General features: G+C 45.8%; 1 protein-coding gene across 2 annotated transcripts in view; it reads right to left on the bottom strand.

The window, feature by feature from the left end:
* Positions 1-10,807, bottom strand: part of LOC121582576 (carbonic anhydrase-related protein 10) — a 311,162-nt gene that overhangs the window by 72,512 nt on the left and 227,843 nt on the right. The window lies entirely within an intron of this gene.

Here is a 10,807-nt window from a genome sequence, read left to right as displayed (position 1 = left end):
TTAAAACAAATTCAAACGGACAAAAACTCCAGCTGCTAATGAAACATATAGCCATAATTTCCTCTACCGACCCAGAGAGTAAGATTAGTCTCCATTTTGAGATGGGCCCATAGAGGACCACTGTTTACCCAGTCAGCCATTTGCACAGTAATTGTCTATGATCTTGTTTCAGACAGGAAACGCATTACACTCCTGCATGGTCTCAGAGCGAACACTTGGCTCCTTCTCTGTCTTTCTGTCTCCATCTCTCTCTCAGTTTCTCTCAGTCTCTTTCTTTGTCTCTTGTTATTTCTCCATCTCTCTCCCTCTCTCTCTCCATCTCTCCATCTCCCTCCATCTCTCTCTTTGGTTAGAGACTCCCATCCTCTCATCCATCCGACCGCAGGAAATCATTTATCTTCTCTTCTCAGCTCAGCCACTCAGGCACAGCTGGTTTAACATCTCAGTAGCACGGGGGCTAAGGGATTAGAGATTTTAGCAACTCCAAGTCTGCCAGGTGAACTTCCTGGACCTTTCCCACGTCAATTCTGGATACTCAGACAGAGAGGGAGACAGGGCGATCAGTCTATACACGGATAGGAGAGAGAGGATGGAGGGAGGATGGAGGGAGGCTGGAGGGAGGCTGGCGGAAAAGGGGATGGGGTGGGAAGAGAGGAGAGGAGAGGAGCAGTGAGGTGGAGAATTGGGAAAGGGTGTGGGAGATGTGGGCTGCAACCCAGAATAACATAAATAAGCATTTAGTGGGAATACAAGTTCTGACCTTTTCCTGTTTGTTTATGTAGGAGGTATAGGAACCAATAATCCCAGTCCACTATCTATCTATTGTTTTTTTTTTCCATAACAGAAACTATTTGGACATCAAATCTGAATTACTTTTGCATCGCTGTATGCAAACCCCTCTGACCATGACGGTATAGGGGGTTGAGTATCTCTATAGGGGGTTGAGTATCTCTATCACTTAGGGTATTTATTGTGTTCTCTAATTGCAATTTCATGACATTTAGAGACCTTGCAGCAGTGGACAAAGATGATTGAAGGAGAGGAGTGAGATACTGTATACTGCAGTAATAACCACACACACACACACACACACACACACACACACACACACACACACACACACACACACACACACACACACACACACACACACACACACACACACACACACACACACACACACACACACTCCTCTCTGTGATACTGCAGTGGCAATGCCAAGCCCAAAGTTGCCTATACTGCAGTGAAACAGGGGAACAGGCTTTTGCAACATCACAGGTTTGGCTGCCGTTCTAGTCCCCACTCTAACAGGGTATTATCCATCCATCAACACAACTATTGGGGATGCGTTCAACATCACTGCGCAGTTTCAAACCGTTCACACAAGAGACAGAGCCAAATTGAACGCTTGGATATTGAACGCTACAGTATCAGGACTAACTTGGCATCCATAAGAGCTCCCCCCCCCCAAATTGTAAAGTGGTTATCCCACTGGCTATAGGGTGAACGCACCAATTTGCGAGTCGCTCTGGCTAAGAGCGTCTGCTAAATGACGTTAATGTGCCCTTGAGCAAGGCACTTAACCCTAATTGCTCCTGTAAGTCGCTCTGGATAAGAGCGTCTGCTAAATGACTAAAATGTAAATGTAAATGTAAACAGATCGATGACAACACTTAGGAAGGAGCCCATGAAACAGGTGATTGACCGCGTAAAGGGGTTTTGCAGCAGAGCAGAGTATCAACCAGTAGAAGAGTGAAAGAGAGAAAGAGATAAAGAGAGAAAGAGAGCATGTAGCCCTGCTGTGGAGTTCCATGACTGGATTCACCTTGGAGCTGAGGGAGTACTGTAGTCTGCAGACACTATCACAGAGAGTAGGAGAGAGGAAGATACTGATAAGTAGCTCTGTTTCTTTCTCTCTTCCTCTCCCTCTCCTATTATGTCACAGGTGGAACTAGTGTGAATGCTCTCAGAGAGGACATCACAACATAATAGTTGCTTATTGGTTGGGCTAGTTGGGCTGGATTTAAGTGAAACAACTAAAGACAACTATACACCAAATTTCAAAGCAGATGGTTCTAAGAGAGAACATGAAGGAGGTAGGCCCCAGTATGTAGGACATCCCCGACAGGAGGCACACAAAACAGAACAGGAAACACCAAAAACCCTGAAAAACGTCTCCAAATGCTAAATAATTCATCTAATTCATTCTACTGTTACAAAAACTGCATCTGTAATGCTCTGCCAAACATATTTTATTTTACAATGATAACAACACTGCATTTACAAGGTTTTATAACGGGGTAACTAATCCAATCCACAGCCAACGTACAGCCAACACCCACATGGTCTTCTGCAATACCTCCATTGTACTTTAGCCTCAGGTAAACCCACAAAGAGGCTTGACATTGGAATGACAGGGATCATTTTTTTGTTTCTCGTGTGTTGTCACGTTTCTGAAACACCCGCCAGGCGCCAGCGTTAATCTGATCATTTCAAGATCCCAAATGCCTCACAACCAGATTAGGTCTCTCTGCGTGGCGGCTGTTACCTCCATCTATCCATTTCAGCCCCGCATCTGTCTATCTACCTGGCAAACCCCGATTCGTAAGGATAGAGAGACCGAGAGAGGGAGAGAGAGAGAGAGAGAGAGAGAGAGAGAGAGAGAGAGAGAGAGAGAGAGAGAGAGGGGGAGAGAGAGAGAGTGGAGGGGTAGAGAGACAATGCGGGAGAGAACACAACTCTCTCTCTGATGACACTCAGTAACTGTCATAATATTAGAACATGAAGAGGAGGATAATGTTTGTAGATTGGTTTGGTTATCTCCCCTTGTTTCACCGTCTTGTCCCCTACTGTGTTGCCGACACATCATGAATAACCCAATAGGCCATTTAGATAGTAAACTGACAGACATATAGACAGACATACTTATCTATCTTCAAAAGCTTCCCCTGGTCTGGCCTGTGTATCTAGACATGTTTGTGACAGCTTCACGTGGGGAAGCTGATGATCACATCTACATTTCCATGCTGAGATTGGGGAAAATGGGAATGGAATGTAAAACCATCTCAGGGAGCTGTCACGCGAAGACTGCATAATGTAATTTTGTGGTCAGAATAGAACAAAATCTAGGAACATTGTATATATACATATTTTGATTTGTTTAACACTTTTTTGGTTACTACATGATTCCATATGTGTTATTTCATAGTTTTGATGTCTTCACTATTATTTTACAATGTAGAAAATAGTAAAAATAAAGAAAAACCCTGGAATGAGTAGTTGTTGTAAAACTTTTGACTGGTACTGTATGTATGCACTATGTAGGCCTATCTATACAACTCATCCCATTATCCCAGCTGTCTTGGTGTGACACCTGTCCTTATAAAGTTAGATTCAAAGCAGACAAAGCTCAAGAATAAAACCATGAGCAACACCGCAACCTCAGTGCTGGAAATAAGAACCGAGCCAAGCGCCAAAGCACAACCCTGCAGCAACAGCCACAGTATCAGTGTTACAGCTTTCTGACTGTCACTCTCAACTAGTCATGATGAACTCCTTCAGAAACATCAGTCAGCCAGCCAGGCAGCCAGCAACATCAGTCGGCCAGCAACATCAGTCAGCCAGCTAGCCAGGCAGCCAGCAACATCAGTCAGCCAGCAACATCAGTAAGCCAGCCAGGCAGCCAGCAACATCAGTCAGCCAGCCAGGCAGCCAGCAACATCAGTCAGCCAGGCAGCCAGCAACATCATTCAGCCAGCTAGCCAGGCAGCCAGCAACATCAGTCAGCCAGCAACATCAGTCAGCCAGCCAGCCAGCCAGGCAGCCAGCAACATCAGTCAGCCAGCAACATCAGTCAGCCAGCCAGGCAGCCAGCAACATCAGTCGGCCAGCAACATCAGTCAGCCAACAACATCAGTCAGCCAGCATTATCAGTCAGCCAGCAACATAAGTCAACCAGGCAGGCAGGCAGGCAGGCAGGCAGGCTCCCGTGAGGACTAGAGAGATGAGGGGATGAGAGAGAAGGAGAGGACAGCTGGTGCAGACAGGATGAGACATCTGTGAAGTCACAGAGATGACAGAGAAAAGATTATCTAGAGAGGGATGAGACACTGGCACATGAGCCGTGCTGTGTCACTCTTCACTACAGCAGCTAGTGTAGAGCAACACTGTCTGTCTGTCTTCTACTTAGCAGTGGCTGACTGACATTGTACAGAGGAGAGTGGATGGTGTCAAGAAGGAGTAAACTGACAGAGAGGACAATGTTGATAGATACAGTGTTTAGTCGAGTGTGTGTGAGCAGGGAGGCAAAGCTTTGAATCCAGACACTGTGTCAGGAGACCCTAGGCACAGTTTCCTCTCCCTCTCTTTCCTCTCCCTCTCTTTTCTCTCCCTGCTCTCTCTCTCTCCTTTCCCTCTCTGCCCTCTGTCCATACGGCCAGACTTGCCTTCATCTGGTTCTCTCAGAGTGCCTGATAGTCAACACATTATCACTGTAGCCAGGAGTCTCTCTTCTGAAAACCTTTATCAAGGTGAGTTTCAAGGGCCTCCCTATCCTTCCTACAGCCGCCATACAGTTCTGTGAACATCAGGGCCACAGCAGAAAACAGAAGGTGAAAGAGACAGAAAAGAGAGAGTGGGAGGGGAGGAGATGGAAAGGACTGTCACGACTGAAGACAAGAAATAAGGTTACAAAAGAAAGCACAAACGGGACATAGTAGAGAACAGAAAGGAGCAGGAAGAGGAAGTGGTTGAAGTTTGAGAAGCATCTTCTATATCTCTCTATTAGCACTAGCAGGGACACAAGCGTTTCAACATCCTCCTTAATCTCTTCTTTATTACCACAAAACTGAGGCATCCCTGATTCATTAAGAAATACTTTAATTTGTTAGCTAAGGGCCTCACTTCGTTTATCACCTCTTGTTCAGGGCTCTCTCTCTCTCTCTTTCTTCATTTGGGTCGTGGTTTTATTTGCGACACTCGAGCAAAAGACAGAAGCCATTTTGCCCAGCGGAGCAGATCATAGAGCATAATTACGCCGCCGTTGATTGGGAAATTAGAGGATGTGCTGAGAGTCATGCATCGTGATGCGTACAGAGGGGAATAAAACACTTTACTCTTTCCCCCTGGACGCTGTGAGGAACAGCTGTTGTGTTTTACTTACCCTCCCTCAGGTACACACACACACACGTGTTGTATGCAGATGCATAAACATGTACTGTATGTTCAGTATGTATGACAGAACTCACATGACAACACACGCATGAGCTTTCATGAGCACAGGCACAAACATACAGTATGCGCACACACTTATCTCCCATTGATTGTGTCTGAAGACGTGACCCTTTGTTTAGCGTGATGAGCTGGTTGGGGGGAATGTTAACATTTATCTACCCGTTGAGTTAGACCATCTGCTCTAAACCTCCTGTGTGTGACAGTGGAGGCTCCTCAGAGGAGGAAGGGGAGGACCATCCTCCTCAGCGAATTTCATAACAATTTAAATAGTAAAACATTAAAGAATTTATCCTTTTTAGATAAAACTATACTAAATATATTCACATGTCAACAAATAATTGATTAAAAAACACTGTTTTGCAATGAAGGTCTACAGCACTCTGTAGGGTAGCACCATGGTGTAGCTGGACGTCAGCTAGCTTCCGTCCTCCTCTGGGTACTTTGACTTCAATACAAAACCTAGGTGGCTCATGGTTCTCACCCCCTTCCATAGACTTACACAGTAATTAAGACAACTTCCGGAGGACGTCCTCCAACCTATCAGAGTTCTTGCAGCATGAAGTGACATGTTGTCCACCCAGTCAAAGGATCAGATAATGAATCTAGTACTGAAAGCATAAGCTACAGCTAGCTAGCACTGCAGTGCATAAAATGTGGTGAGTAGTTGACTCAAAGAGAGAGAAAGACAATAGTTGAACAGTTTTGAACAAATGAATTTCTTTGAAAATTAAGGAGAAGCAAGAGAGAAATAGAGAGAGATTTTGTCTTTTTTTTTTTTACTTTCAGTTTCTCTTCCTTAGCTAGCAAATGCAGCTAGCTAGTTTAGCCTTCTCAAACACCCTGCTCAAACAGAGGGATGCTATGTTAGCTAGCAGGCTATGACTATCCAACACAATACTGGAGTCAAGGTCAAGGTAAGCTTTTGGTTTTACTAATTTATTGGCACCGGGGCCTGCTGGTGTAACTGCTAAACTGCTTACTGACTGTACACTGTAACGTTACTGCATGATTGTAGCGGGTTTACTAACGCCTTAGTTCTATTAGCTATGCTGACTATGACGTTACTTTAGCTAATATGGTGACAACGATGTAGGCTGTGTGTAGCGGTTATATGGTTTTTCTTTGAAAGGTTTTTTCACCTGGTCACATACAGCTGATGTGTTGTGCATTGAAGTCCACAAACGAAGGGAAGAGGTGAGAGGAGGAGAGAGCATAGACGCGAGAAGGAATACAATGTGGCTGCTATGAAAGTAACTGTGTTTACGCGTGATCAAAGAAGATCAGGGGTGCATTCATTCTGCAGATTCAGTTGAAAAACGTTTCTTAAACAGAAGCTAACGGAACGAAACGTGGATAAACGTACCTGAATTTGTCCACTAGAAACTCTCGTTTGCAACTTCTGGACTAATGATTGCACCCTAGATCAGCTAGATGCAGGCAAGAGTGTGCAAGGCGGTATTGAATGTCACTGTCTGTCCATGTGTCACTGTCTGTCACTTCAAATTTGTCTCTCGACCTTGTGCACCTACATTGTAAACTTTCATTCATAGGCTAGGTTGTAGTAACCTCATAATGGGTACAGGTACAATTTGAGTATCATGTAGTAGCCTAAACCTATCGCTGTTACATTGAACTGGGTGAATGGAATATGAATGACAGTCAATATGCTGTAATAGAAATAAGGCCATGCTCATAAAGAAAATGACAATCCTCCCTCATCATAAACGGCACCGACCACCACTGGTGTGTGTGTGTGTGTGTGTGTGTGTGTAGCGTGATGAAGCAGAAGGAAATCATGTCAGAGGGTAAAACAGAGAGAAACATGGTTCAGAGAATAGGGTGGATTTCTGCTAGTCATCTCTCTCCATCTTCCCATGGCGGAGGAGAAGAGGGAATGAGGGAGGGAGGGAGGGAAGGAATGAGTGCAGCTGCTATTCCACACACAGCTGGGTACTTCAAAAGACACCCAGATGTTTGGCGCTGCGGCAGTTGCACACACACACACACACACACACACACACACACACACACACACACACACACACACACACACTGCAGGGTTCAGCTCTGTGACAGGTATGGGGAAAACATTAACGACTTGACAACTCTGCAACACTTCACCTCTGTCTCCTTGAATTTAAACTGTTTTACTCTGCCCTTCCACTCCTCACCAGTAGGGGGAGTGTTGAGACTGATTAACTTCCTCTTTCCATCTAAACTGAACCTGTGAGGAAGATGGTGGAAAGGTAAATGGCAGGTTCTGTTGCAGTACAGCCAGGTTCTTTGATGTATAGAAGAATAGCAGCAGACCACAACATTGGAATTTCACGCAGGATCAAGTGAAAGAATTGAGGGAGATGAGAGGAGTGGCAGGGCAAGACAGAAAGAGAGGAGGACAGCAGAAGAGAGAAAGGAGAGGAGAGGAGAGGAGAGGAGAGGAGAGGAGAGGAGAGGAGAGGGAGAGAGAGGAGAGGAGAGGAGAGGAGAGGAGAGGAGAGGAGAGGAGAGGAGAGGAGAGGAGAGGAGAGGAGAGGAGAGGAGAGGAGAGGAGAGGAGAGGGCATGAGAGGAAACTAAAGTGGTAATGGCAGTAGTCTTTTCTTGGCAGTCACCATGCGTGATGAAGGCAGACACCTCTATTCCAACCGGTGTCACTGGGGTCCTCGGCCTGCTGAATATAACATGAGGCTGTCCCTGCACACACACGCACACAGGTGATAGGCTCTTATATTATAGATAGAAACTATGTTGATCTGAGAGATCATCCAGGCAGAGAACAGGCAGGGATAGTGTTACAGACGATGTGCGTGCGTAAGGTAGAGAAGATGTGTCATCATTTACTGTGTGGGTGGGTGTGTGGGTGTGCGTGAGAGAGACAGAGAGGATGTGTGTGCGAGGAGATGTGTGTGTGAGAATGTGTGTGTGTGTGAGAATGTGTATGTGTGTGAGAATGTGTGTGTGTGTGTTACAGAGGAAGTGTGTGTGTGGTGATAAGAGTAGGAGGGGTCCTTAGGGATTGACAGAGGCAGACTGAGGCCACATTAACTTTAAATGCCATTACAAGCAAATACCCAACTTTTAATGGATTTTGCACTCAGTGGTGAGATGAGAGCAGAGTTAGAAGAACGAGATGCGTCTGGTGTTTTTAAAATGACTCTTCCAGAGGATTAACACTATCAGGACTCAGAAAGCAATTTCTGTGTGAAAACACGTCTTCTTTTCCTGGGAGGTGAAAACACATGCCTTCAAGATAGAGGGCCTTCTCCAGACCTCTGACGAATTACCTCATTATCCTGCCTGGCTATAGAGGGACGGCTCAGAAGGATTAAGACCGAATGTAAAAATCGTAAAGGAGGGAAAGAAACAAGAGATAGAAAACAGAACGATAAACAACACTGCCACCAGTCCAAGGCTACCTGTGTTAATAGCACGATATGCATCTAAATCTCAGTTCTGAACAGGCAACAAAGGGGACACCTAAGAGAACAGTAGACTTTTATCTCTCCAGAGACTGTGTTATAATTGTGTCGCAGGCAACAACACTATTTGCCCTCTATCCATTCTATCACTCACAAGCATGCATGCAAGCTTATAAATAAGTTCGACCCAATTCAAACTTGAGAGAAGTGCATATTGTAATGTTATGACTATAACTACGGTTCCCTGAAGGAGGGAAACGAGGTACAACATACTATGGGGAGTCACACTCTCGCGACTTTGGTTGAAGGCTCTACAATCACGTCTGACAAGGCCAATGAAATCCAAACCTCGCTGGAAGCCCCGCCTTCCACAGGTGATAAGCATGAGGCTTGGATTCATTCCTTCAATTTAATACCGCCCTTCACCGAGCCCAGGAACGGGCGGTGAAGGCCAAACAGGTGTTGTAACTAATTTCCCTCCTTCAGGGAACAATAGTCATAACATTACATTCCCTTTCTGTAAGTCAACTTCGGTACATCATACCACGGGGAAATATAATCACGTCCCAAGCCGACCCCAACGGATACTAAATGAAACGGCCCCGTGGCAGACCAACCAGACCTGACCCCGCCAGATGCGACAGTCTGGGTATTGCACACACGGCGTGCTGCCTAGTGACTTTCCCCGTAAGCACACTGTGTGCTATACTTGGAGCAGTGACGTCCAAGCGATAAAACCTCACAAAAGGGTGTGGTGATGCCGAACTCGCCGCAGCACAAATATCTCCTATAGTCAACCCTTTAAACAACGTCCAAGACGCTGCCAGACCCCTGGTGGAGTGGGCGTGTACGCCGCGAGGTAACCCCTTGCCTCTTGCTGCTATAAATGCGAAGGACGCATTTGGACACAATGTCACCATAGAGTCGCCCGGGGCAAACTAAGTACAGGAAGGGTGTACGTATAACGCATGGAGGTCCCTAACACGTTTAGCTGAGGCCAAAGCCATGAGCAGGAGAGGATCTTCAGAGGCTCAAAGGGCCTCCAAAACCAGCACCAAGTCCCTTGTGGGCGTAACAGGTTTAGAGACCGGTCTGAGACGACATACACCTTTCAGGAACCACACCACCAGGGGGTGCTGTGAGGCTCTATCAATTCCAACATGACACGCTGAGAGAGCGGTCATGTAGACTTTTAACATGGAGAATGCTTGAAAAGCTCCTGAAGGAACATAAGGATGTCCCTCACAGAGCGCTGAAAAGGAACAAGTCCTTTATCTTGGCACCAGAGCTCAAACGCTTCCCACTAGTTTCTGAGCGCTTAGAGCTTTTGGGGTCGGTTCGGTTTCGGAGCGATTATGAAAAAATAATCAAGGTTTTCGATTTCGGTTTGGATCATTTTTTTAGACATTAAATGCACTATGCATTATGTGGGTTGAATGCTGTAACAACACTGAATAAAACAATTAATAAAAGTCCCATGATAGTAGTGACTGCCCATTACTGCTTATCACTTATTAACCATAATTTATTCACATTACTTTCCTTTAATAAAATATTTGTTTTATTTGATGACTTTATTATTTCATTCCAAATCAAGTCTATAGATGCTGCCTATACAGTGACAAAATCCCTATTTTAGTAGTTCTTCAAAGTAAATAAGGCATATTCCAAGTGGCGCAGTGGTCTAAGACACTGCATCGCAGTGCTAGCTGTGCCACTAGAGATCCTGGTTTGAATCCAGGCTCTGTCGTAGCCGGCCGCGACCGGGAGACCCATGGGGCGGCGCGCAATTGGCCCAGCGTCGTCCAGGGTAGGGGAGGGAATGGCCGGCAGGGATGTAGCTCAGTTGATAGAGCATGGCGTTTGCAACGCCAGGGTTGTGGGTTCGATTCCCACAGGGGGTATGAAAAAAATAACGTATGCACTAACTGTAGGTCGCTCTGGATAAGAGCGTCTGCTAAATGACTAACATGTAATGACTGCTGAATATAAACAATCAGTCACTTAGATCCTGATTTTCAGGCTGGAGAAGCGACTGCTTCCTATCCCCCTCGACCACTGTGTTCTCTCTTCTCTCAGTCTCTGTGTCTGCGCCACACAGACCGGACAAGGCTAGTGTAGTGCTGGAGCATCTGTTCCCAAAGGGGCACTCTGGAA

The sequence above is a fragment of the Coregonus clupeaformis genome, chromosome 1, assembly GCF_020615455.1.
Source record: "Coregonus clupeaformis isolate EN_2021a chromosome 1, ASM2061545v1, whole genome shotgun sequence".
Classification (NCBI taxonomy): Eukaryota; Metazoa; Chordata; class Actinopteri; order Salmoniformes; family Salmonidae; genus Coregonus; species Coregonus clupeaformis.
The sequence above is the reverse complement of the archived record's forward strand: the minus strand, read 5'-3'. Positions and strand labels throughout refer to the sequence as shown.